The sequence below is a fragment of the Pogona vitticeps genome, chromosome 3 (genome assembly GCF_051106095.1).
Source record: "Pogona vitticeps strain Pit_001003342236 chromosome 3, PviZW2.1, whole genome shotgun sequence".
NCBI lineage: Eukaryota > Metazoa > Chordata > Lepidosauria > Squamata > Agamidae > Pogona > Pogona vitticeps.
The window spans coordinates 219,871,774-219,899,341 of NC_135785.1; the positions used below are offsets into that span (position 1 = coordinate 219,871,774).

General features: G+C 41.1%; 1 long non-coding RNA gene across 3 annotated transcripts in view; it reads right to left on the reverse strand.

The window, feature by feature from the left end:
* Positions 1–27,568, reverse strand: part of LOC144587993 (uncharacterized) — a 34,512-nt gene continuing 6,944 nt past the window's right edge. Inside the window, exons 2-3 of one of the 3 annotated variants that reach the window (XR_013543282.1) lie at positions 24,580–27,532; positions 1–23,870 (exon numbers count right to left, since the gene is read on the reverse strand). This is a non-coding gene — a long non-coding RNA (uncharacterized LOC144587993). Of the gene's footprint in view, positions 27,533–27,568 lie in introns of all 3 variants that reach the window. The other 2 variants (XR_013543283.1, XR_013543281.1) reach the window with 2 other exon arrangements.

Sequence of the window (27,568 nt, forward strand, 5' to 3'; positions counted from 1 at the left end):
AGACAGTGATAAAGCCAGTCCTTAAATATGTTATATGTCCAAAAAAACTCTGTTGAGAGCCAATGTGATGTAATGAATATAATGCCACAACTGCAACTTAACAAGGGGTAATTTCACTACTTTTGTGGTCCAGTCATAACATCACTAAAAGGTAGAGGTTGAACCAGAGTGTGGGAAAGTTGTTTTTTAAACGATCGTTCCCAGAATCCTTCAGCTAGCAAGTCAGTTGTGGTTAGAGTAGGCTCATTTGAAACAATGGAATTTACTGAAGAGCTGACACATGAAATCTCCACTGATTCCATGGGTGTGCCTAAGTGTAATTCACTATGTTACGCACCAGAATTTTGGCCACAAGCTGGGACTGGACTTTGCAAAGCCATTTTCTGTTCCTGTAGCAGCAGCAGGACACTGATGCAGGCTCACAAAATCTGCCACACTATCTTGCGCATGTGCACACTGCCACTGTGATTTGATTTAAATATTACATTAGGCGCTGGGTGGTACTGATGAGGCAACATGATTTAATTATTCAACATGTGCAGTTATGTTTTCTGACAATTTTTTTTTTTCATTTTTGTCTTTGGGATTAGGAAGAGATGAGAGCTATACGTTGGGGGAGCAGCTTGTTTTCTGATGCACTGTGTACTCTATATATGGAGCTGTCAGTGACTGAAATATTACCAGAATGATGAGCTTATAGAAAGAACTTAAGTAGATTACAAGGAGAGATGGGGCATTAAACACATAGGAAACCCCACTTAACTGATCCCTGTTAAAGGGATAGAGCTGATGCTAGAATTGCCTTTGGTTTTGTGAAAGGATGGATCCACAGAGTGTGATGGCAAGGAATAGAGGGGAGTACTCTGTGTTGGAGTAACGCATTTCCTTTGTGGCACTGGAGAAGGTTTGGAATAGAAACAGTTAAGAAAGTTAATGCCATCAGTGCTAGGCAACTTGTACTAATGTTCTCATGGCTAAAATAAACATTGTGTTATTATGATCCTTATTTTGTTATTTCAATACAGTATTTACCTTTTTTACCAAAGCAATTGCAATGAATGTACATACTTCAAGCATGAAGTGTGCTAGTTACAGCTTTACTACAGTAGGTCCTCATGATCCATAATACATTGGATTACAGGTGGTATAGCAGCACAGCACATTATGGATAGCACTGGCCCTGCCCATCCCATATGAGTGGCAGAGATGGCTATACTTGGGCACTTGCCTGGCTTTCATGATTCATCAAAGGCACCCGGATATTTGATATGTAGATATGTAGTTCCTGCATGCACTGGCAGTTCTTTGGCTTTTAATACACTTTCAAGTAGTTTTAACAGATTCAAGCATGATTGATTTCAACACTCATAGCCAGTGAGACTGTATTAGGTGAAGAGCAGCTGCCACCCACCAAAACTAGTCACATTTTATTACAGCACACACTAGATATGGGAATTTCCTCAGACTGGAATCTGAAAGTAAGATTTTTTAAAGAAAAAAAAACAGTCTGGGTATGTTCTGCAATTTAAGAAAGGAAAAGTTGCAGTCTTATTGCAGTCTCCACAGATTAACCATCCTCTCCCTGCCTTCTGCATTGGATCGCACATTTATCAGCAGTTCCAGTGGAAAGGTAGAACGAGTGGGGCTGCAGAACGGCTCCCTCGAGTGAGCTCTCTTGTAGAAAGTCACCATCTTCAATGCCTTGTACAGGCTATCAATGTTTAAAAACTAATTATGTGCATTGGTCACTGGAGGAGCTGGAATAAAAAATGTCATGTCCCCTGCAGCCCTTGTTATTATGGTCATGGCTGTAGAAGAGTCTTGGTTGTCGTTCAGTGGTTTGGAGCTGAACTGAAAGTGTGGGAGGCAGGACTGGCTGAAAAATTTAAAAATAAATCAGCATCATAGTGTTGCTGAGGAAAGGAATTTGGATAGATTTTACCATTTCAGCAAAAGTAGACTTGCACCTGCTGAGATGGCAAGGTGAGAAACGATCTCAGTGAGCCATGAATTTGCAAGACTTGTGGCATTTTAGAGGAAGTCAGTGCATACAAAACAAAACACACATTTTAAAGGCAGATGACTAAAATCCATAGGGCTGGAAAGTACGCACCAACCTGATTTGGTCAGCGGGGGTAAACAGATGTCTTAGGCCAATTGTGTAAATAAATGTGCAACTTATTGTTTGTTTTTTGGCATGGGTGGTGGATTCAGATGTTTTTATGGTTTGTAAACTGCAAAGAGCAGTGGGTCATCACCAGATGGGTGGTAAACAAACAAACAAACCAACAAATTTAGAAGGGAAAGTATTAAATTGTCCAGAAATTTCGATGCATGGGAGGAGAACTTGCAGTCTGATAGAAAATAAGTATAGGAAGGACATGCAGCTGGAATTTGGAGAAATGTAATGAGATAGAGACAGAGAGATTTTTGCATACTAAGCCTGGTACACCAATACACTCCCTTCTTGTCTAAAGATCTGCTGTGATGTTATGAATTTGCATTGCCAGGCCTAATATGATCCTCTTCTGGGATCATGTTATTTTGTTTCAAGACTCCGGACAGAAGAATAGCCCTACCAGATTTGATCAGTGGTTCATCTATGCCAGGGGTAAGCATATTTAGTAAGGCAAAGGCCCAAACTTTTTCCCTTAGTACCCACTGTAGCCAACACTGGGCTAAGAAACGGCAGAGAAGCACAATTGCCTGGAGATCCAATTCCATATTTGATTCCGAGGTGTGTGGTTTTAAAAAAAAGCTTTGGGGTGCTTAGGGGACCCTGGGTCCCTCACACAAGAACCACCACTCTTGAAGGCCTCCAGGAGTATAAGTATCATTTCTATTGATATAGCTGCTGTAGAAAAGAGTGCCTTCTCCATGCAGAGGTTACTCTGTGGGAGGCTGAGGGGTGCAGCAATGTTTAAATTGGCTGAACTTACCCAGCACCTAGTGTAGTGCAACAGCCTGGATCCCACAATCAGGGTTTTGAATGCTGCTCACTGGTGTTCTTTGGCAACTGGTTCTGAAAAAGGAAGTTTCATAGAGCCCAGTGGAGGGGTGTGTGTGTAGACCAGTGAATATACTGTGTGACTCGTGAGGAAGACGATCTTGTCTTTTTGAGTCCATGCCTTTTGAGAGCTCTTTGTCCTATACAGATTCTGCACATGATGAGTCTGCTTAGATGAGAAATAGCCAAAAGCTTAGACCTTTAGTACAGAAATAATGCTTGGTGAGTTCTGCATATTTATTATAATCCCCGTGCTTTCTCCATGATTGTGCATCTCAAAGAATGATCCTCCTCATTACAGAGCAGGAAGCAAGGAAGTCTTGAAATGCATTTCGATATTTTGAACTTCACCTATATTTAGAAGCCAATGAGAATGAAAGGGTGAGACGTTAGCTAGGAATGGATCTGTTCAACTAAATGCAAAGTTGCTATAAGATGGTGGTTGTTTTAGCAACATTTGGAGGAGGCTATGATTGCTTCCCCGCCCCCTCCCATTCACATAGACTCTCCTGAATAACTCACCACCTCTGTGATAAAACTAGACAGTGTGCATTGCAGTTTAGCAGATGGTTGCCATGGGTTACCTTAGTGCTCCACAGATACTCCCTTCAAAAATAGTAACATGAGCTTTAAAGGGGGCCCCCAAGACCATCATGCTGGGTTTGCTTGTAGCTAATCACACTTACAGGAAGGGCAATTTGGAATGCAGTTAGCACTCTGGCAAACTGATGCAAACTGCTTTCATTCTTATCCTCAGCAGCAATATCTCCTTCACACATGAACACAGCCCTTTCAAAGGAAAAGATGGAAGTTGACGTTTTAATAGGAGATTCAGGAAACTCAGCCAATCCACAGAAATGACATTGGTGGCACAGGAGATTATTCTATGTTGGTGGACAAAACAGTATTTGCCAACAGTACTAATCCTAGTTTACACCAGCAATGATCAGCATTGGGTGTCCGTATGGTTCATGGTGAGGAACTTCTGGCTATCACCCATTCCTCATGCTGGCTTGGACTGATACGATTCATAGACTAAAAACATCAAGACGAGTGCAATTCTTCACTCCAGTGCAGGTGATACATAGTCTGCAGGTGTCTTCAGCCAAATAAGTATGCCAATCCCTCACAAAAGCACCACAATTTCAGACAACAGACTTTGCTTACAAACACTCTTCAATCCATGCTAATAGCTAGAGGCTTTTGAAATCCAAGTAGAGGGAAGCAGTTATACTGTACTTCCAAAAAGCACAGAAAACACAGTGCCTCTTCATATCACTCTCTATTATGATACAGAGTCAGGACTAACCAAAGCCTCTTTCTTTTCTTTTCTTTTCTTTTCTTTTGCACAAGGGGCCATCTAGATGGCCTCCTACCCCAGCAGCATGCAGATTGCATTCCAAAAAGCTGATGATTTGTACAGGTTTATAGGTTTCTGTTGCTATGCTAATATTCTTCCTCATCCTCTTTTTTTTACACTGCAATACTATCAGATTCATAGCTCCAAATCATGATCATGAAGAATGTAATTATAACTATTGTAAGTAAGAACATGCTCTGAGTCACTTATTAAAAACACAAAACTTGTCAATATTCATGGCTGAGATTTGTAAGAAATCTGCTCCGAATCACAAAATAAACAGTAAATCTGTTGCTGATTCAAGTTATTATCTTGCTTCTTTCCCTGTTCTTCAGGTATGCCTCTTTTTCTCATGTATTTACAAACTACATCAGAGAAGAAAAGGGATGGAAAAGTGGTCTTGTTACAAGCCAGTTGTCTCTGTGCACAATGTATTTGACTTCGAACAGGAAAAATTACTTTCCTTAAGACAAAACTGTAAATCTGAAGATAACACATTGAATGTGTTGCCATAACAGGTTCAATGCATAAAACCTAGCTTGATGCAAACTATACCCAATTCATGTAAAACAAAATATCTGTGGGTTGCTAACCAAGAGACCTGTAGGATGCACAGAAATGCAGCCTATTGTTAGGAGTTAAATATTTAGAGGATGCTCTAGAAAACAATGTGCTCATTTTAGAATTGGAAAACACCAAGGCTGAGAGTGCTAGCCCAAATGAAAATGTGTAGCAGATAACTCTGAAAGTATGCAAAGCAACATCCAAGGTAGCATGCAAAGCCAGAGAGCAAATGAACCCATGGAAAGGGAATCAAAGCCACAAAGTCCTTCTGTAGTTAGCTTTTAACTCTGCTTTAGAGTTCAGTTAATGTCAGAGTATTGAATGGAAACACAGTGGTTTGCAGAGAGAAAAGAGATGAAAAGAGACAGTTTCATAAGTTTCTGGAACCATTAAAGGTAAAGGTTCCCCTTGACAATTTGGCCAGTTGTGTCCGACTCTAGGAGGTGGTGCTCATTCCCGTTTCCAAGCTGTAGAGCCAGCGTTTGTCCATAGACAGTTTCCATGGTCACGTGGCCAGCACGACTAGACACGGAACGCTGTTACCTTCCCACCATGGTGGTACCTATATATCTACTGTCATTTTACATGCTTTCGAACTGCTAGGTTGGCAGGAGCTGGGACAAGCAACGGGAGTTCGTGGATTCGAACTGCTGATCTTTTGACCTTGCAGCCGAAAGGCTTTGTGGTTTAACCCGCAACGGCACCACATCCCACCTGGAACCATTAGTCTGCAGTAATCCCACAATCCATGTTCAGTACAGTCCTATGCACGTGGAACTGAGTGGCAGGAGATTAATCACAGGTAGAATGGCAGATAAAAGATCAAGACAGATAAGGGGAACATTTGGAACAGGGAAAGGGAAGTACTTTTTCTCCAGTAGCATACTTAGTCCAGGAAATTTGCTGTTAGAAACTATGGAAATGGGAAAGTTACTGTTTAGGGCAGCAGCTTCCAGAACCACTCAGATACCATGGACAATGTCCAAGCTGGCTGATAGGTTCTGGGAGCTGGAGTCTAAAAGGTAACTTTTGCAACTTTGGATTGCTCTGTGTGTCACTTTACTTAGAGATCTCAAGAACAATGGCTTTTTAAAAAAACTTTATTCACTCTTTTCTCATTGAGTATTAAAATAAGAAACTGGCAAGCAAATGATAGGTCAAGGAAATTATAACCAGGAAGTTGTCACATTAAGAATTGTGTTGATTGGGGTGACAGCAGGCACTATCTCATTTAATTGCTTCATTAACTATTCTGCAAAGGAAGAAATAGCTGTTTAATTCATAGAGAATAACCTTCAGCCCCTAAACTGAAGATCTGTTTTCCTTAGCACAAAATATTTCCTCTGCCTAGCTCTCACAGTGCATACATTTCTGCAAACAAGGAGATTTTTATCATTTGTACATAAATAGTTGCTTTCTCAGCTTGAGGCCAAGAACCTATAAATTTCTAGTGGCCTTTTATTTATTTGTGTGCTTATTCTTTATTTCTGATATTTATACCCTGCCTTCTGTAGTCAGTTGGCATTCTCAAGGCACTTTACAAAAGGAAAGGAATAACAATGGCAAAATATTATAAAAGAACTAGTATAATAAGAATAATAACAAATAGCAGTACGGGATAAAATCCCAATTTTAAAAAGTTACAGTGTCTTAAAAGTATTAAGGGTTACATTCAATTGTTTTTCCCAGCTGGAATACAGCTACTGAATTAATGGGACTAACCTTAAATTCAGATGCAGGTGGCATGAAAATTACTGGAGAAATAACAATAATGTAAGGTGACACATGGTTATTGGCAGAAAGCTTGAAATCACTATTGAGGAAGGTCAAAGAAGAAAATGCAAAAGCAGGATTGAAGTTGAATATTAAGAGGACACAAACATGATCACAGATGGATTACATGACTGTACTGTTGAAAATGAACAAATCAATAACAATTTTGAATTTCAGTGCCTTGGTTCAAACAGTATCTAATCCTAATGGAAACTGCAGTCAAGCAATCAGAAAGCAGAGACTTGGAACGGCAGCTATGAACGAATTAGAAAGATCCTGATATGTAAGGATGTTTCACTGGGGACTAAGGTGAACATCATCTACTATGGTGTTCCTGACTACTATGTTCAGATCTCAAAGCTGAACAGAGAAAACTGCTGATAGCGGAGTGAGTGGGTGATTCTTTTGAAATGTGGGGTTGAAGGAAAGCTTTACACAGACTGCCAAAAAGACAAATAAAGTAAATGGATTTCAGATCAAATCAAGCCTGAACTGTCCATAGAAGCAAAAAAGACAAACTGAGGTTTTGTGCTTTGGGCACATAAGGAGAATTGTTCACTAAAAAAATGATTATGCTGGCAAAAGCAGAAGGCAGCAGCAAAAGAGAGAGGTTTAAGATGCATTATCTCAATAAAGGACACGGCAAGACCTGAGTGTGGCTGTAAAAAGAGGAACTCCTGGATGTCACCAATGCATAGGATCACTAAAACTCGAGGTACATAATGAATAAGCAAGCTGTGTGCCTAAATATGCCAGCATTTGCCCTGCTGCTTGGTCTGCTGTGAAGACAGGCTGGTTCATTCCTTTCCCAAGTGCCACGGTGAACTAGCTTAGCCCCAGAGTATTCTTACTCACACCCATCTGGCTTTCTGTCAGGGGCAATTGTTTCTTCGGTGCGGGGAGGATCCCTCCATTTTGGTTTGATTCCAGAGTGTGTGATCACTTGAGATTGAACCAAAGTGGCTGGCTGGCTGTCCTATCAAGAAGCCTCTTGATGATCTTAAGGATCTTGCTTCTGGTTCTTCTTTGAAGGGCAGAGGAGACAAAGCTTTCCATTTCTTTCAAATTATTGCTAACCTACCAGAGATGCTTTCAAGGGGTTTTCTCCCAAAAGCCCTTTCAAAGCATGACTGATATCCTTGGTTTGCAAAAATTAAAAAGAAATGCAAAACCTCCCTACATCTTCTCCAAAGGAAGAAGCAAGCAGGATTTAAAGAGAAAGTTTTCCATTTTTCAAGATTGCCAACAGACTTCTTCCTCCATGAATTGCCTCAGCCACTTGGCAATCTCGAGAAATGGGAAACTTTCCATTTAAAGGGAAATAATCCTTGTTCATGCTAAACTGAGTCACTTGAGGTGTGGTGTGGTCGATCCTTGAATGTGGATGCAAGGATAGCTCCAAATGATATACAGTACTACACTTCAAAATAATATTGTGTAGCACAATCCAGACTGAACGAGGCCAGGATAATTTGGCTGTCTAGTTACACCCTGTGTTGACTTACCAGAGCCTATTGATTTAATTAGTCTTTTCTAGCTAAGACTAGCAATTGAATCTAACTGTATATATGTAGGCCTAGATCTAATTGCTAGTCCCAATTACAGTTGATTTATTCAATGGAATAAATCTAAGTGTCGACTTACCATTTACTAGTGGATTCAGTGGGTTCATATTGGGTGGGGCTACTAGTTGGATTTAGGTCATGGCATTTAGTTATGTTTAGCAGCACAGCAAAATAGAAGGGTCTATGCCTAACGACGAGGCTGTTGTTGAAGTTGTAGCCATGCGAACACCAGAGCAGACTCCTTTGTATATAGTATCTTCATTAGTTGCTATGAAAATAGCTGATTCTTTTTTATTTCAGTGTCATAAATGATTAAAATGACTGAGACTATGCAGCCCTGGTGGTGGTATAAATGGAACATGAAAATCAATGGCACTTCAATACAATGGACCCAGTTCAGAGCTGAAAGTAAAGCAGGCATTTGCTAGGCGGCACTCTACTACGCCACTCTGCTCTGCTTTGCCTGCCGGCTGGCTGGCTGGCTGGCTGGCTGACTGAAAGAGCTCATCTTATTAACAAGGATTCATCAGGGATGCTTTTAAATAATGTAGGAAGTATTTGTCTCCAGGGATGATCCTCAGCAAAAAAATGTGCTCTGCCTTTGTACTTCAAATATAGCCTTGATTTGATGTATGAGTTTCCACTGATAGCAGCTTGGATATTACAAACAAGGCATGCAGCGTCTATCTTATACTCTCCCCTGAAACCTCTTTAGGGGGAAAAACACCTTTTAAGAACCAGATACATTGTAATCTGCATATTTGAATCATTTACATGCTACAAAATTTTAATTAGCACATTGCCAGCTTTCAGCTTACTGTTTGAGGAACAAAAACGGCGTGAAGCTCTTTTATGCAATTCAAATCCACCGTTTTCTCTCTTTCCCCACCAGACAAGGCTGGAGGTCATGTCTCCTCCAGATGTTTTGGCATGATTACTCTCACCCCCCACTTGCCAGCATCGCCAATGATGATGGATGATAGGGGTTGGTATCCAACAATATCTGGAGGTCTCACGGTCTACATACAAATCCCCCTAGCTACAAGTTATAAAGAAACCTGCCTGCACAAAAGATGATTTAACTCTCAGATCTACTTTTGGTCTGAGATGGGGGTAGCCAATGTGCAATCTTCTAGATGTTTTTTGGACTATTATGCCTGTGATCCATCACTAGTGGCAGTAAGAGTTGTAGTTCAGTATCTGATGGGCCAAAAGTGTCCATTTGTACTCTTAGTGGATGTCCCAAATCCACATACATGCACTGCCTCATATGCTGCTGTAACACCAAGGCTGATCAGCCTCTCCAATATGGTGCTTTCCAGATATGCTGGACTACAGCAAACTGGAAAAGTTAATACTAGACATTGCAAATACAATAGGAAGTCTGGTATTCATAATGATTACTTTGAACATTGTGCATAGTCCCAAGATCCCAATTCCAAGTAATTGAAATTGCCATTCTTTGTTCATTTGGATTTCTGGTGACATCTTTTTCAGCTAATTGCATTTCTACTTTTTTCCCCTCATTCTCACATCTTTTTCTTCTTCTTCCAGAAATGGATTATGTTTCTTCTCACACTGAGCACAATTAGGCAGCAAAAGCCTGCCCAGAGTGAACAGATGAAGTGCTACAGATGAACCACATAAGAAATGCTGTTGGCATGTTTCTGTTTCTATTCTATTCTATTTTGCATTACCCTGGCACAGCCATTCTGAGGCATAAAGAATAAAACTTTTTTATTCTTTCTATTTATTCAATCTCTGCAAAGCAGAACAATACTAAGAGGAATCTAGTAAGAATCCTGTTCTTTTACCTTTTGTGTAGTAGTTCTATTCAGCTGAATGAAATGTATTTCTCAGTAAGCATATGGATCTCATGCATAAGACTACAGTAGTACACTAAGGCTAGACACTTTTGGCTTTGCCAAAGGATAGGTGTTACAGGATTATAAAAAGTTATGGTATTTTAAAATTATACACTAGGGAACTCCAGTGTACTTTTCTGAACTATAGCAGAGATTTTTGAAGCCATTCATGAAGTGGCAGGTCTCTGAAGCCAAGGTAGTTAACTGTATAGAGTGGATTCATTCCATGTATCTCCATGCTGAGTGGGGGACTCTGGAAATAGCAAAAAGTAAAGTTTCCAAGCTGTAGCAGTGCAGATAGCCTTATTCATTTCACATTCCATAGCATCTCCTGTCTGAGTTGCCTGCCTCATTCTGCCATACGGTAGAATCAGCTCTAATTCCAGGATCATGTCAATCTGTACTGTGTGTAGGTGAAAGGAAAAGACAAGAACACTTTGCTGGAGGAAGTGTATCTTTTCTGATGATTAAATTGGTCAACATGATCACCTAAAGTTCTGGTCTTGTAGAGGTGAAGAGTTAGAAAATATTCCACCCCTTTCTACATTTCTTGGTCACTCTCTTTGCATTAAGCACTCTTCCAATTCTATGTCAACCAGGTAATGTCCATAGTATTAGAGGGCGTAGCCATTTGCACCATTTCCTTGAACTTTAAGGCCCTATTCTCAGCTGTTAATATAAAAGCCGGAGCTATACCCCAAGTGTCTGAATAGGTTCAGGGACAGATTGCTAACAGATTATAAATGGAAGGTCTTTTTTGGAATGTGTTATAATTAATCCTGAAATCTTCACCTTTTGAAGTCTATGCTTGTGGCTATAGATCATGACAACTGGTCATTGTCATTACAACACATTGTTCAATGCATCTGTGATCACCAATGCAGACTAATTATCCTCTGCTGGACTTCTGAAGTCCCTCTATCCCTGCCAAAAAGATGGAATTATCACTTTGTGATATAGTACCAGCATATGCTGAATTCCCTCAGTCCCTGCTTTCGCCAGCAACAGCAGCCAGTGGTTTTTGATAAGGACAAGTTTAATTACAATGACATTGTTGTGAACACTCCTAGATGTCGTGTCTCAGTAACAAAAAGAATTTACTTTCAGGACGGCCGTTTTGGCCACAGTCCTACAAGGTGATATGACTGTTTTAAAAAAAAACCTGATGAAATTTCATTGATGCATTGATTGATTGATTGATTGATTGATTGATTGATTTATATTCCAATTATCTCATGGCAAGGCACTACTCTGAATGGCTTACAATGAATAAATGCTAGAATCCATTTGCAGAGTTTTGGGGTGGCACAAAAGTAACTTATCTTGGGTTGAGAATGTCAACATTTTTCCACACCAAAAGAGCTAGCAGCCCTTTCAAGCCATGGTACAGCCCCCTAGAAGAATCCCTATCCCAAGAAATAATAAACTCTTTTCAGTCATCATGTAAGCACTTAGAGTAAGCACAAGAGGAGGGGGAGAATGCCAGCCACACTCTCTCCCTTAAATATTTCCGACACTCACCTTGCATAGAGAGTGACTTTGTGAAGAGGAGAGGCTTCTTTGTGCATACAGATTTTCCACTGCATCTCAAACAAGGAAAAACATTATTTGCAAAGAGAACCTCTACAGATATGGGAAGGTCTCCTTTTCAGAAAGTTAGAAGTGATGACAGGGGTTAGGACTAGCATGCTTCCCCTCCTCACCTGTTTGTTCTTTTCTAACTCATTCTATAATGACTGAATAGGGCTAACATTCCACTCTATTTGGTATTATTCATCAAATTATGGTGTGTTTGGTTCTAGACACCACATTCATCCTCTCCAGGCATTCAGTTTGAGAAGATATTGTGAAAGTCTTCTGTCGCAACTTGTTCTCTTCTCCTGATGCAGTTTTCCCAATATAAGTGCATGCACCCTTAATGCAGGAGAGAGATAGTGGCTTGAAGTATCCGTGCTTGTTAGCATGAATGTCCAATTTCTCATCACACCTTACAATGAGGACAGTGTTTTCCACACTTGTGGACTGACCCTAAAACTTTGAGGTGTGGAGAAAAACAAAGTGAGTTATTAGGGATCTTGTTGTTTTTTTATCTGCAGCATTTTAAACAGGGTTGTTTGGCTGTCAGCAACCCGTGGCTTATGTGCTCTTTAATACAACAGCTTGCTTTGTACTTCTGTTCACTTTTTTATTATTATTACATGGATGTAATTCATAAATCTTCCTACCAGGAGTGTGTGAAGCCTTGATTAATGAATGTATTAAGTGAGGCGTGTTATAAATCTAGCATATCATGACTATCTTAGTCTTTTGAGCGTTCATATCTCTCAGGGGTGTTAATTAGCTCTCTCTTGAGACACCGGCTTATTGTGAAGAAATTTTACGCAGGGCACCACAGTGTGGCAACAAGATGACTGCGGAGGCAAATCAATCCTGACAAGACATTGATCAAAGGCAGGGAAACACTTCTCTAAGGGGAAGAACACTGTGGTGGGTGTAGGAGCAGCCCATATTTAAGATTTTTTAAAACTGTCTAGTGGTAGTTTTTTTCCTCCTTGCATCTTCACTGACATTTGAATCAGTGCGAAGATTGCCAGAAATTACAGCTCTCAGTTTTATGCCTCTGGAAAAGAAACATAATGCCACAACATGCTTTCTCTCTATTTTTGCTGTGGTAAATTCCATGAGAAATAGCATGGGAAGGTGCCACAAAAGTCATTTCTCTTGAGCTGATGTCAATATATTTGGAAGCAGAAATATCTATCAACTCCTTCTAGGCACAACTCAAGATCTTTCTCTCCCCCCCCCCCCCCAGTGAGCATTCAGTAGTTTAGTTCAGTCATTGAACTTGACACGCCCTTTTAATGAACATTAGTACAAATTTGCCTGTTACCTGGCTCAGGATCTCTTCTCACGAATTGTTTGTAGTTGCTCCTTTCATCTTGCAAACCACTTGGGGAAACAAATGGGATGGCAGAAATGGTCCCTTACTGATTGGCAGAGCAGCTATTTAATCCAGAAGATCCTGTTAACTATATCACAGACAGAACTATACTACTACAACCAGTAGTATAGTGGTAAATTTGAGCATGTTTATACTCATTATGTCAGAGCCCCCATAGCCAGACTCATTATAAAGGAGAGCTTTAAAAAAACAAAACAAAAAGAAAACACACACACACACACACACACACACACACACACTCAATTGCTCACTGAAGACCAAACCACTCTTAAATATTTTGCATAACAACTGTAATAGCTTCCAACAATACGTATTCTGTTCCTGGAAAACTCAATTGTACAAGCTATTGTGAGTGTGTGTGTGTGTGTGTGTGTGTGTGTGTGTGTGTGTGTGTGTGTGTGTGTGTTTTGTGCTGTTGATTCAGAACTGACATATACGTAGCGACCCTGTTAGGGCTTTCAAATTAAGTTAGATATTTAAGGAGTTGATTTACCAGTTCCACACCCCTGTGAGTTTTCATGGCCAAATAGGGATTCAAACCCTGTTCTCCAGAGTCCTAGTCCATCACTCTATCCACTACATGACACTGGGAATCACTATGAGGATATAGCTGAGCTCAAAGGAAATGAGAAGGAGAGAGTGGGTGAGAGATGATGTTATAATATTCTGCTACTTAGGTGGTTCTGAGGCTTGCACCCTCCAGACCCTGCCTCTGCAACACCACTGGGTGGCCTTCATGAATATCAGGGGATGGCAGGGGGTGTCACTAAATAGTATTTTAATATTGAGTAACTGCAGTGGCTCTACGTTTGTCCTAATTTGTAAACTAAGGTGGCTATTTACAGGGGCCTTGATGAACATATATTTGGTATTTCTTTAAGATGTAATATCAAGAGTAATAACGCATAACAGTGTACAAGGTATAGGTAATCTGTCTTTAAACATGAACGTCTGTCTATAAGCATGCCGTTTATTTCTAGGAAATTGGTTCAAGAGTCATTTTATCATGGTGCCACTTTTAAAAGTACTAAGCAGCACCCACCATTTCAGTTGCTAACTGTAACTGTGTAGGGGCTTCTAAATATTTATATGTGTTTATTAGCTCAGCTTTACAAACTAGGTTCTCTGAGATTAAAATGAGCAGCACAGATCATAACAAGTGGTCCCTCCTGCAGGGAACAGACACAGCTGAAATAGGAGTAATTTAAATATGCAATATGTTGTATGAGAACAACTCAGAATCACTTGGAAAAGATAAACATGGGGTTCTAAAGGAGGAAGGCAGCAGAAAAAAATATCTAGCCCTATTTTGGCTTTCTTTTCACACAATTAACAATAGTAATGATGAGAGGGAGGCTTTGCTTTCTGGGCTAGACTTACTGGCAACCATTCCCCATCTTACATTCATGTGGGAAGGAATATCTGTTGAGCCTGCATATAGACTCCTCTTATGAAGTACTGTACAGTATGTATTAAAACTATACAATGATCACAGTGTTTAAAGTAAAGTAAAATTTATGTTGTTCTGTGCCATCAGTAGGGCTTTCAAGGTAAATAAGATATTCAAGGAGTGGGTTGACCAGTTCCACTGCCCCAGTGCGTTTCCAAGACCAAAAGGGAATTTGAACCCTGGTCTACAGAGAAATAGTGTGTCACTCTGAGTGCCCCCTCACAAAAAAAAGTTACTAAAAAAAGGTGTGTTGCTTATATACTGCCCCATAAAACTTAAAGCACTCTCTGGCTGGTTTGCAATTTAATTATGCAGGTTACACAATGCCACTCCCCTCAGCAAGCTGGGCACTCAATTTACCAACAATTAGGATGGAAGGCTGAGTCAACCTTGAGCCGGCTACGTGGGATTAAACCTGGGTTGTGAGCAGAATTTTGGCTGCAGTACTGAATTTTAACCACTGCACCACGAGGCTCCTTCAGTTTTAAACATTTAATATTAAAACCATGATTAAACCAATTTAAAAAACATTCTAAAATCTTTTTAAAACCTCTAAATTTTACAAATACAGTGGGGTCTCGACTTACAAACTTAATCCGTATTGGAAGACAGTTCTCAGGTCGAATCTGCATTTCCCATAGGAATGCATTGAAAACCATTTAATCCGTATCTGCTCTTTTCGTCCATAGAAACTAATGGGAAGCTGCTATTCCGCCTTCTGCCACTAGAGGGGGATATTTTTTCCTTTTTTTCCTTTTAACCTAAGATGACTTAGCTTTTAAAAAAAGGGAAAAAAAGAGTTCGTAACTCGAATCTAAGTTCGTAAGTCGAGTCCATATATTCCTATGAGAGCAGTTCGTAAGTCGAAACGTTCGTATGTCGAGCCGTTCGTAAGTCGAGACCCCACTGTACAGCATTCCCCAGACCCCATTTATTGCTTAAAAGCCTGCCTGAAAAGGATAATCTTTGCCTGACAAGACAGGACAAGAGGGAAAGTATCAGCCTGGCTTCTCAGGGCAGGGCATTTTAAAGTCTGGGAGAAGCCACTAAAAGGACTCTCTCTTGTGTCCTCACCTAATGAGCTGGGGAAGGAGGTATAGCCAATCTTGTGTGTAGCAGAACCAGCCCTGCCACTTGGTAGAGTAAGGTTGTTGCCACAAGTGTCATATGCTAGAAGGAGGCAAGGAGGTGTTAGAGGAAGAGTCCTGTGCTCATTTACATCCAGGTGCAATGGACAATGCTATTAATTAATTAAACATGTGTCATCAAATTGATTTCAACTTATGGCAACCCTCCCAGGGTTTTCTAGATATAACATATTCAGAAGCAGATTACCATTCCTTTTTTCTTGGGGCACTTTGGGACTATATAACAATTTTATGGGGTGGTAGAGATGTTGAAATAAGAAATAAAATTGCCCCAGGCTACATAGGCTGGCTCTTCTCCTGGGACATAGTGGGGACTTAAACTCCTCTCTAAGTAGGGACATAACAGGGCTGCTAATGCTTCTTTGGAATACCTAGCCTCATGTTAATTCAATTCTTTAAAAAAAACCACTCCAGTTTATGAATGTGGGACATTGTGATTCTCTACTCATGATTCAAAAAGACAGGAAATTGTCAGATATTGATATTGTCTGGGAATTGTTGTGAGGAAGCTTTATTTACCTGAAAGGAATATACTGAATGTTACAATTTAGCTTGCACTAAGCAACAGGATTTCAGATACTGTAGAGATTTCCAAAGTGAATGATGCAAATTGATGTTCTCTAGGTCCAGGCCATGAAGTGCTCAGATATTATGTCTATAAATTCAGAAGTTGTCCTTTCCTTACCTTTCCTTTCCTTTCAGCTGCCAGGGGAAACCCCCCATTGGCTTCTGAGAAGGGCTTGAGTGAACTTTAAAAAGTAATGGGCAGGTTCTCTTTGATTCCTTTTTCAAAGGGCAAGGCAGGGAGCCTGCTCTTCTTTACACTGTTTCCGCTGTCTTCCCACTTGTGTGTCCTCCTCCCTGAATCTGAAACCAGTGGTGCTACCACCACAAGACTTTGATGACTTAATCAATGACTTTGTCTCGGAAAAGAGGAGAAGCTTCATTTCAAAGGAAAAGAACACACTCTTCTTCTCTGTTACTGTCAACTGAGCCATTTCCTTGGTTTTCCTGCTGTTTATCCAATTCTAATTGCAGTCTGTGAATACTGAATTTAACAGGAGGGATCCATGGCAATGCTGCTCTGCCCCGTTAATGCTGCTAGGCTCTTTGCTTCATTCTGTGGTTGTCCCAGAAATGCACACGTATCCCTGATTTGGTTTGTATTTATACATTTGTCTGAAGGCATCCACAACACTGCTACGAAGTTTTGCCTAAGTACATGTTGGAAAATACTGTTCTTGTTGTACTAGTCAGGTTTGGTTTGGTTTTTTTCAGATTCTGAAAACGTATCATTTGGTGCTCTACCAAGAAAATATCTACTTGGGGGAGGGATGAAGGACATCATTATGCCCTCCTTTGCAGGTTTCTCCATCTTTTTCTCTGTTTCTTTTTCTTTTGCTCAATCAGTGTTGCTTCCCCACCTCAAACTCATTTGAAGAAAGTAATACTTGGAAAGTCTTTTCCAGATTTTCCAATTATTTCTCATTGCCTTTCATTTCTGTGCCTCAAAAAACAAAACAAAACAAGTAACTAAGAACATGATGATACAATATGTCAACACACACTGACTTCTGCAGTGTCTATGTCCAGATCAGTCAGGTAAGGGGAGCTCTACAGTAAGGTTCATGACACTTTTCTCTAACCACGTGCTTTACATGTGGCCATGCTGGCTGAGCGTAATGAGTTTCGCCCAATATAGAAGGCAACATATAGAAAGCAACAATTTTAGGAAGGCTTTTGCATGTGCCATCAAATTGATTTTGACCTACAATGACCCTAATAGGGTTTCCAAACTATGTGGGATATTTAGAGTTATTTTGCCAGTTTGGTGCTCCAGTGAGTTTACATGGATAAGTGGGGATTTGATCCCAGGCCATCCTGAATCCTAGTTCATCACTTGAGCCACTACCCCACACCCACTTTCCTATTACATCAGCCTACCTAATAAAGAGAGAGATCTCCCATTCTCATATTCTGTCAGCATTTATAGCAAAAAAATATAGATCATGATTTCCTAGAGGATGATTTTTAGAGGCTATGAGGTAAGCAGATTCTCCCTCTAACAGACAGGAGAGTGTGGGGAAGCAAAAGAATCCAGTGCCCCCATTAACAATAGGTGGTTACTTACATGTTTATAGTTTATATTTGTGCAAAGCCACGCTCTGAACCAATCTTTCACATCCTGCCCCCCCAACAGAAGAATAAACAACTTTATTGCATCGGATGGTTGTTCTAACTGATCCTCTCAGGGTAGGCCTCCTCCCTCCCCCAAATCATGATGTAAGGATAATAATATTGGATGTAATATTTGTCCTCTTCTATTGTAAGAAATATTTGTGAGGCAATCTGAAATTTTTTAAAACCTTCGAAATAAAGTAATAAATCACATTTCCCTACCTCACTCCAAGAAGACCTGAGCTTTTAAAAACCTGTACTTCACTTTTGTCCTGCACACTAGTGAGGGTAGAATAAGACAATGTTGTGAAATCATTTCAGATATAAGGCTCAGTCAGGATTTCTACACTGCCATTGTCATAGTTACCATATAATGAAAGACAGTCAAAGCTTGAAAAACAACTAGGAAATCTACAGTATTCCACAGACAAAATAAATAAACGTACACAAATAAAAACCTTGTCAGCACTAACACTCTCTTATGTGTATGGTCAGAACTAACAATAGCTTGTTGTGTCTCTCACCTCCTCCTCCTTTCACTATAGAATTACAAACGGCTGAGAATCGTAGTAATTAGAGGCAGTTGCTGGGGGACCTATACAAATGCAAATGCAGGCTATGGTCAGATTATGGTGTTTTTTTTTTTAATGTTTCAGAGCCCAGCTATCTGAAAGTCTCATTATTGCAATAGATTTCTTCCCAACATTTGGGGTGTCTGGGTCAGCCAAAGACATTTCACTGTTGGAGATGGGTCAACCTTAGTCCTCTCTGCTGCCCCATCAAAGAGTAGAGCACCCAAATCTTTTTTTTTAATTGGCATTTCAGATAGAAAGCTTCAGAGGCACCTTGCCCTTGGAGTAAAACAAAAACAAACAATACTGAAATAATAAGGTAAGACTGAAATTCTGTACTCACTGTATCCGGCAACAGTGATGGCTGGTGATAGTTTCAGAGATGCTATGAATTCATTTCATGTTTAGTCTGTCTTTTTATAGGAGCTGTTTAAGGTGCTGAACCCATTTAGATTTAGGACCTTGGATAACTCCTGTAAGGTCCAGACTAAAGCCCACAGTGGATTCACAGCATCTTGGAAATGGGATTCATCTATCTACACTGCCTTAGAATTGGCCCCACTGAATTCTTTGAAACCTACATCAGAGTAAATCTTAATGCTTGTACTGCAGATAACTGAAGATTTGCTGCCATTTCATGACACCCTAAACCAGCTCTTCACTGTCCACTTCCAATTGTAGATGAAAACTAGCAAAAAATCACATATTAATCTTGTTAGTCTTTCAAGAAATATGCATCAGCTGTGCTTCAGATATGAACATATTTATTCTGGAGTCATTGTCCCCAACTACAATAAGACTTCTACCAAATTATGTAAACCTAGGAGTATGGCCTTTGTATTCTTTAAAGGACTAGTTTGTTCAGGCCTGATAGACATGGATCCACCACAAGACTGACTGACTTGAACATTCAGTGTAAATAACCTTCAGTCAAGGTCTATTCTGGTTTGCAACAAGGTGACATACCCTGTTTTGGGCAGCCTCAAGGAAGATAAACTAGGCATTCATGTTGGAATGGAGCAAGAAGGCTTATTAAAACTTTCCGTTGGGCAAAGTAAGGCATCAGTATGGATGCAATTGTTCGGCACGCTCAGCTACCTTAGGCAGCAGGTATGGAATAGTAACCTGTTGGTTATTTAATATAACTATAGAATCCTTCAGTCCTGCCTGTTAAACTTTAAAATTCTTACCTGCAAGTTCTAGAAGTTCAAGAATTTTCTTCAGGAACACTAAACAAAATCAGAACTCAACCTTTTTTATGACAGCAACTAGCCCTTTACATTTGGAATATATTAGTGCCACAGAAGTTTTCAGTTTTCACATTTAAAAAAAATATTTTTTGATGTATTTGCGATTAGAACAAACAATTCTTTATAATGAGCCAACCAATAATACATATTTCAGAAAGTGAGACAGGCTTTGACCTTCATATAAACAGGTAGGTTTCCACGCTGAAAATACATGAAGAATATAGCTAATTGTTGAAAATATTGCTTGACAGATTTTATATTGTCCACAGCTTTTGTAATAACCAAATGGAAATGGTGATTGCTAGAGTGGATACAGAAGATTTTTTAAAAAGGCATCTGTTGAATCTGGCCTTGCAATTCTGCTTTTCACCCATTCATTACACTTGTTACACATAACACCAACTTAACAACTGGATGCAGATTATTTTCTTGAAATACCTTCAATGTCAACTTGTAAAAGAAGAAGCATTAAAATTATTGCAGTTATTACTATGCATAAGATAGATTCATAAACCTTGCCATGTTTCATGGGCCTGTGAAAGGGGAAATGATGGACCAGATGGCTCAGGCAAACCTCCACATCTTTCACATTAACCTTGGATGCTGCCCTTAGGGGAGAAATTGACTGCTTGACAACCAGTTGAGAGACATCTATTGTCTGCACAGGAGGAGTCCTACTCTCAGAAGGCTGCGGTCCCAAGTATCAAAATAGCAGGAGCCCCATCCATCTCAGAAACAGAGGTAGAATCAGGGACAAGAAAATTGACCTGCTATTTTGACCAGGGCAGAGTGGTGTTAAGAGAAGGGAAGATCCCAGCCAGGAGAGGAAGGAGGAGAAGAAGAAGTGGCGAGAAAGGCAGGAGTGATGCTGAAGACTGGTCCATCAACCCCTGGCATCCTGGGGTCTCCTCTTATTTCACTCACACAGCTTTTGATCCACCTTATCCTGCTACAGAGCTGTAAATGTACAGCAAGACCCATGGGGCATGGGGTGTTGGTGCTCCTTGGGGGAAGAACCTCTTGTTAGTCCCCCTGTATAATCACCACCCATGAACACCCAGTAGTGGCACTGGCAGAGGCAGCCACTGGCAGAGGCAGCTCCACCAGTTGGAGAAGAGCCCTGAGCTCAGGAAGCCGAGACGAAGGACTCTGGAAGAGCTGTGCCATAAAGGTACCTGCCTGAGGACTGTTCTATAACAATGAACAGTGATGGGAACTAACCTGGCTGGACATAAGGGTATGTGGGATGTCTTTGGACTAAGGGGGCGGGCAGTGATCTGGAGGGCTGTTGGAGATCACTTGCATACGACAACTAAGGAATGAGGTTTGGTGTTCAAGCAGCCTGCTGATGACTGATGTGTTCTTATGATGATGTCCAGGGGGTTCTTTGATGCCCTCAGCCCATGGAAGTGCTGGGGACCCACACAATACCATATTCCTAAAGCCAACATTTTCACAATTGTTTTTATTGCTAGTACAATTTTCTAGGAGCATATACCAGAAGACTGGTATATTGAAAGACTGAAAAAATTCCTGGAATGTACTAATTTCTGCCAGTTTTTCATCTTTTTAAGAGGGTGTATTTAAATAAATTTCTAAATAGGCCATGCTTACCCCCTTTTTTTCAGTGTAATATGTTTTCCCCACATAGCTAGACCATTTCTGGCTAAACCCTGAATAACATCAACAAAAGATTTAAAATAATTTTTATTGCCTGAAATGGATAAGGATATTTCAACTGAGAAGTGAGTTTCTTTTTTGTGACACATAAAAGATCACCAGGGTCAGGACCCTCTAGTCCAGGGGTCTCAAACATGCAGCCCGGGGGCCATTTGCGGCCCCCCAGATGATAGTTTGTGGCCCTCGCCTTGCCTGCCCCCCCAAAGTGCCCACACATCCTCTGCTGTCAAACATAAAAAAAAGCCTTGCCTCGCTCGCCAGCTCTTTCCCAAGACAGCACCTTTTGCACCCTCCATCCAGAACTGCAGCCTGCCAGCCAGCCCACCTATCTGTCGGCTAAGGAAACTCCTGGGCGGCTTCCATGGGCTCTTGCTCTGCTTGGCGGAAAATCTGATGTGGCCCAGCCTCACCCAGACTCTGTCTCTAGCGGCCCCCAGGTAAATTGAGTTTAAAACCCCTGCTCCAGTCTAATTCTAGCCCCAAATACAAATATTCAGTACTTTAAGGTTCATTATTAGACAGGCTGGTGGTCCCCCCCTCTTAAAGAATCACATCACAGTGACACAGGGGCTCTTCCAAAGGAGACTTGTGAACTTCTTGTTTCTTTGTATTTTTCTGAGGGTGCTATTCTTAACCTACTCTTATTTTAAAAATAGGTTGTCACTCTTCAAACGCAGATTGTCATTGTCTGTCATGGCACCAATAAAAAAAAGTTATTTAAAAAAAAAGAAAAAGGAAAAAAATTAGAGGGGTCCATGAAGCACATCTGTAGGGGATATTCCTGTGTACCCCTCTCTCGACTACAGTGCTATTTCTATCTCAGGTTCCATAATCACATATCACGAGGTTTGGCTCCTCCTTGATGTGCGTGGGTGAAGGGAGGGCTCCCTTCACTCCTGGACCTCAGAAATGCCCAACAAAATGTCTTGGGCCGGTCTTCTCCATAGATCATGTGTCTGGCATATGTTCAATGACACACACCGGCAGGGTTGACCTGGAAAAAGAAAGAGCTGATGCTCTGCCATGACACATCATTATATGAAGTCGAGCTATAAAAAAAATAGCTTACATGCTTCCATTTGGACTCTGTTGTGCAATCAATATAGAATTAAGAAAATTTATTTATATTCATTTATTCAATTTGTATCCCGCTCCCATTAATGTCACAGCACTACTCTGGGCGGGTTACAGTCACATAAAAGAGAAAACGCAAATTAAAACAGAAATATAAAAACTGATAACAAAAACCCTAAAAAAAGAGAGTGGGGAGAGAAATTTCCTTTTTTTGGATAATGGTTCTCAGAAATCCCACAACTGGTACGACCAATGGCCACACTGCCAGGGAGATTCTGGGTGCTGTAGTTCAGGAAAGCTGCTTTTTCAACTGGTTAGCCCACCTTCACGTGTCATACACCATCACCATAGATTTCCATGTTTATATGTAGGGGAAATGCAGAAAGCATAAATGCACAAAAGACACACAGAAATGATCTTCAGGCAGATTTTCTGCTTCTTCCTCTAAGGAAGTGCTTATTGGAGGGTTTTCAAACAGTAAAAGCCATTCTCCCTCAATTCTGCTCTAGCCTGGAATATACAAGCATTCTTACACAAACCAGCTGCTGCAAGGCAAACAAAAGGGTTGTAACATTTATTTTAAAGCTTGAGGAACCTCTTGGGATAAACAGTCTAAATTAAAGATCAAAACCATGGCATGTATGCCAGCAGCATCCCCCCTCACTGGCGGATAAGCTTTTCCCTGAGACGTACAGATGCCTTGCTCTTGGATTCTAAGTACCCTTCCTTCCATCCGGCTGTCTCTGTCCCATGCAGGAAAAATTAAGCCCTCACCCTAACTCTGTCCTCTGTCCTCTATCTCTCAGCTGAATGCCCCTTGACGCCTTCAGATGTGATTTCCTTGCCGTGCAGGTTCACCTGGTAAAGTGTTTCTGAATGTCCCAGTTTCTGTTTTTAGGGCCTCATGGGAGAATGTTAAATCCAGGCCACTCCTGGATGTATTTAAAGTGATTGTAATTCACATGGATTGGGCCTTAGTTATAAGCTGAATTACATTCTGATTTAGCAGCAGGGATTAAGTCTCTGCATTTTAACTTATTAACCCAGCCCCAAGTTAGAAGAATTCTCTTATCGCAGCACTAAGCTGCAGCGCAGGAGACGGCAGAGGCGATGCCCAGGGAGGAATGGGGTCGATCAGGTTTCTGCACTCAGTCACAACTGACAGTAGTGGTAGATTTCTCTGCTAACAGGTAGCAAATGCCAGAGCTGGAAATTGCCATTTCTCTCTATTCTTATAGGGCGTAGGATTTTCGTCATTACAAACACTGCAGCCTAGTTTTGGAACTAGATCTGAGTTCACAAAAACCCTGCTAACTAGGTGACCACTTCAACTCAGTTTTCATATACTGTACTATGATCAGTACACAGCATCTTCTTGTCCTTTTACATCATCAGTTCTAAGACCCAGGTAACATGACCAACCTGCAATGAGAAACCATTCTGAGTTATGGCCCAGAAACATAATTTTTCCAGTCTCTCGTTCTGTGTTATTATCGATGTTCTCTAAGTGCCTTATTTTACAATTGGTAAAATGTATATTTTTTTGTCAATATGCTTAGGACAACTTGTGTTATTACACCCCTAGTGATACATCCTTCAGTAAAGCAGCTAGCACTGGCATAACAAAAAACAAAGAAAAAAACAAAACAAAACAAAAACAGAGTTAATGTGATGTAGTGGTTAGCATGGTGACCTGTGATTGACAGCAGGCTCAAATTCCACTCAGCTATAAACTAATTGGGTGTGTGTGGACTAGATAAAACACTGATATTGTATATAGAAGCAGTGTTCTCTTATGTAGCAAAATATGTCTGTCTGTAGAAGCTTGTTAAAAGCGGAAGCATGATTATCATTGGAATGTAAACATAAGCTTCCTTTGCAGGTGTAATTGCTGAAATACACATGACAAAGAAGGTAATGTCCCTGGAATTTAAAAATGCAAGAGCAAGAAGTACAATTTCCACAAACATTCATTTTTCCCCAGGTTACCTTGGGCTAGTCAGCATGTCTCAACCTACTCCAACTCACAGTTTCATTGTGATGATAGAACAGAGTGGTGGTGTATACCACTCTAAAATCTTTGAGGAAAGGGTAAAACGATAAAAGATAAAACAATACCTATGCAACTTACCTCTGAGTGGTATTTTTGCTGTTCAGTCGTTTAGTTGCGTCTGACTCTTCGTGACCCCATGGACGAGAGCATGCCAGGCCCTCCTGTCTTCCACTGCCTCCCAGAGTTGGGTCAAATTCACGTTGGTAGCTTTGATGACACTGTCCAACCATCTCGTCCTCTGTCGTCCCCTTCTCCTCTTGCCGTCACACTTTCCCAACATCAGGGGCTCTTCCAGGGAATCTCCTCTTCTCATGAGATGGCTAACGTATTGGAGCCTCAGTTTCAGGATCTGTCCTTCCAGTGAGCACTCAGGCTTGATTTCCTTTAGAATTGATAGGTTTGGTCTCCTTGCAGTCCAGGGGATGCTCAAGAGTCTCCTCCAGCACCATCATTCGTAAGCATCAATTCTTCGGCGGTCAGCTTATATCAGGTATGGAAATAACTAGAGGTGATGACAACCAGGGTAGGCACAACCATGTGGCCAGTAAGGCATGTGCTGATGGGGTGTCACCTCCACATCTTTCTTCTCTATGTCTATGTGCTTGCACAGAAACATGCAGTGACATGAGAAGCTATCTCTCTGTCCACTGTAGAAAAAAAAGAGATGGTTCCCCTATTTCCTGCTGTGGTACCAGTACTGGATTCCAAAAGATGTCCTGTATGGAGAATTACTGCAGGGAAAGCACCCCAGAGGGAGACCACAGCTGCGATACGAGGATATCTGCAAGCGGGATCTGATGGTCTTAGGAATGGACCTCAATAGATGGGAAAACTTGACATCTGAGCATTCAGCCTGGAGGCAGGCAGTGCATCACGACCTCTCCCGTTTTGAAGAGACCCTTGCCCAGCAGGCCAAGGCAAAGAGGCAGTCACGAAAGCAGCAAAATCAGAGAGCTGGACAGAAAAGAGATTGTATTTGTCTTCAGTGTAGAAGGGATTGTCACTCTCGAATTGGCCTTCTCAGCCACACTAGATGCTGTTCCAAGACCTCTATTCAGAGCACGTTACCAAAGTCTCTTGAGACCTAAGGATGCTTACACACTAGAGTCTCCGCCAATGTAAGAGTGAAGGAGGAGAAGGTAAAGGCACCACTGCCAGCCCTCCTGCTGCCCCGAACAAAGGGGGAGGAAGAGACAGTGATAGCGAGTGATACTGATGGCAGCTGCCTGTTGAATGTACTTATACTGTGCTTCACTCATCGCCTGCTGCCAAAAGACAGGGAGAAAGTGCCCAAAGGTGTGCCAAAGGCCTATACAAAGCCTACATAAGCCAGCAAGGTAGTGCAGCTAGAGCTTATAGGGTTGAGTAACAGGGACTATGAGGCTAATCTGCCACCCCATCAGACCTTTCTTTTCCCTTTGAGCTTAGCTGCAGTCTCCTTAGCATCTGAGAGAGAAATGGATTCTCCTAAGAATGGCATATTGTTGCAAATTATTTCTGTTGTAATGAAAATATTTGACTGTGTTTGTATATACATGAGCACTTGAGATGAACTGGATTTTCAAAAGAAATGCTCCTTCTTTGTTGACATGGATTGGTCCAGATCAACACCTGCACTTCCACTACTGGAGCCAGCAATTTCTTCAGGCAATGTCTCACTCATTGGAACTGGTGGGTGGTGGTATCTTCCTTCCTTCTTCAAGTGGTTGGTGAACTTGGGAGACCCCTGATAATAACAGAAATGATGGTAATGTGTCAACTGGGCCGGAAAAACAGACATCAAGGCTCAAACTACTAGAAGCAGAGAAATCTTCAACCACATTTGCACAAGCAACTACATACTTACAGGAGGGGATAGAAAATGACACAGTTAGTTTGAGATTCCTGGTGTTTTTTTTTCTCCTTGTGTCTGCTCTGTTGCTCCCCTGATTGTAGACTGGGAAATCACAAGTTTGACAGCATATCTGCCTTCCCCTCCTTCTCCTCAGTAGTCTTTGCTTTAGGCATAGCCAGGGGGGCAAAACTGTCTGTAAAACTTGCAATTTTCTTAGTAAATAATTTTTTCTCATTTATAATGGCCTTTAATACTGATTTTTAAGCAGCCAGCCTGCATACAACACAAATGAGGCTGATGCATAAAGATTGGTAAAGGTTAGATGGTTAGTGATTGCTGTTTTCCTAACATAGGAGAAAATATATGGACTGTAACTGGAAAGACTGTCTGGTGGGGGAGAGACTCTGTTTTCACCCCTCTCTTCCTAATACAGTACTCCAAGCAACCTGGCAAGTTGACTGTTATTACAGTACGGTTGGGGTAAGGCCAAAGATGGCCTATGAAGCCGGAGAAAGACTGAATGCTTAGCTTATGCTTCCTTGGATAACTGTACACAGATCATTAGTTTCTCCCATATGAATTAATGGACATTCACTTATTTTTTTTCTGCCTGGCTTTATCTTTTAAGTCTTGAGGAATGGTGATCTCCACATGCTCCGTGACATTCTTTATTCCTTACCAACGCAAGGTAGCAGCTCTGCCCTTCAAAAGTTCATTCTGATCTCTGCTTCCTTTTAAGGGTTGTGACTCCATGGTCAAATGCTGTAGGATTTGCTCCACTCATAACATGGGTACATTTGAAGTATTTTTTACTAACCACATGGTGCGAAGTTTGGTTCAAATAGGTCCAGCTCCTTTTGCTCCAAAAGTAGTTTTTTTAATATGCCCCCGGGGGGGGGGCTTTTACTTCTTCCACCCTGAATGATTTGAAAGGGCTTTCGCCTGTGTGGTTAGTTGCAATATGTTTTTGTAAAGACACGGGCCATGTCTGTAGGTGGCATTTTGGTGACATAGGCAATTGGGGTGTGATGTTCAAGCCAGGAGAATATACTCCTGCATTCTTTCCTGTCCCCCAATTGTCCCCCGGATTTTTTAATTTTTAAAATATTTCTTACATATATGAAATTAGCGCTAGATCACCTTATTGCTGGGTAATTGCGATTATTCTTTCCCATGTTTACGCCCCCATTAGATCCTCTTCAGATTGGCAGAGGCAGGACCACAGGCAGGATC